This window comes from Macrobrachium rosenbergii, chromosome 2 (genome assembly GCF_040412425.1).
Source record: "Macrobrachium rosenbergii isolate ZJJX-2024 chromosome 2, ASM4041242v1, whole genome shotgun sequence".
Lineage (NCBI taxonomy): Eukaryota > Metazoa > Arthropoda > Malacostraca > Decapoda > Palaemonidae > Macrobrachium > Macrobrachium rosenbergii.
The window spans coordinates 34782405-34783787 of NC_089742.1; positions in this window are offsets into that span (position 1 = coordinate 34782405).

A 1383-nucleotide genomic window follows, 5' to 3' on the forward strand; every position below is an offset into this window, starting at 1 on the left:
GCTAATTAGCCACATTCTTAGCTTTGTGTGTTCTAGGTTCAGGTAGTGACATCACAGCCACAGATGACGCGCACACCCAGTTTTGTTGTAGAAGACAAATAACTGCAGGCAAAAAGATAATTCAAATCCAAAATAGCATGCAAATGTCATTAGACAACGGACCTATTTCTCAATATGGACACCAGTCGTAAAAATTCAAGTACCATAGATACATGTGGGTACCCTTTGAAATTATAGTATTTCTTTGCTTTTGTTAGAGGAGTGAGGTATTTTGTTCTCTGTACATTACCTTTCTCAGTGCTCATACTAGCAAATGCCATAATTTTGTAGTTGCTTTTTTCTATTTTTTTTTGTTTTACGTTTTGATTCAGATATAGTCCTTTTTGCATTATGTGTATGCATAATTCATATTTAGTATGAAACGCTTGCTCATCTCTTCACATAGCAGCATTATCTGTGAAGTTTTGTTAACGATATCTCTGTAGTTTTTTGGTTTCGACTTAATGTCATTGTTGATTAAGGGTGTGGGTTGAAATTTACTTGTATGCTTAAAAGCTGAATCCAAATAGTGTCACTTCAGTTTTGTTATTTTTCTATTCTCCAATTAAAATAGATGTGGTTAAGAGTCTAATATAGATAGATGATTTCTTATTGAAAGAATTCACAATAGTCTCCGAAGGTCTTTTTAGTTTTCTGAACTAAAGAGTTTTATTTCAAACAGTTCTATGGAGGGCTATTTTTCACAAAGTGAAAGTCAACACAGTGTTATTGTGAAGATATTGTTCTGAGCTCCTTGTGTTTTATTCTTTATATTTAGTATATTTACATTTGCTTTTAACAAGAGATGCAAATTTTTGAAAGAGTTCATTAGAATTATATTAACAAAGGCTGCAGAGTGCTGCCTTAACGTTGTTTAAGAATAATGTGAAACCAAAGAATATGAGAATAATTATCAAGGGAAATTTAATTGTTCTCTGTTGCTGTCCCAAGTCTTTTTTTTTTTTTTTTCTTAAAATTTGCTGTCACTATTTTAAGTAGCTTAACCAGACCACTGAGTTACATAACTACTCATTTATAGGGCTTTCTTGAATCATTTATTTTTAAAAGACAGGAAATTCTTTAGAGCTGATGCACTTATAGTTGTGAAGTATGTATTCATAACTGGTTCCTTGCTTTTCTTCTCAGTTAAAGTCATTACTTTGTAGCATGGACTTCAAGTGTTTGATATTAAAATAGTGTGAAAGTCATTACTTTGTAGCATGGACTTCAAATGTTTGATATTAAAATAGTGTGAGTGGTTTAGAAAAATCTATAAAAAAATACTTAAAGTAATTTGAAAGTAGTAATTTGCTATAAAATGGGTATGAATTAAAAGACAATCGC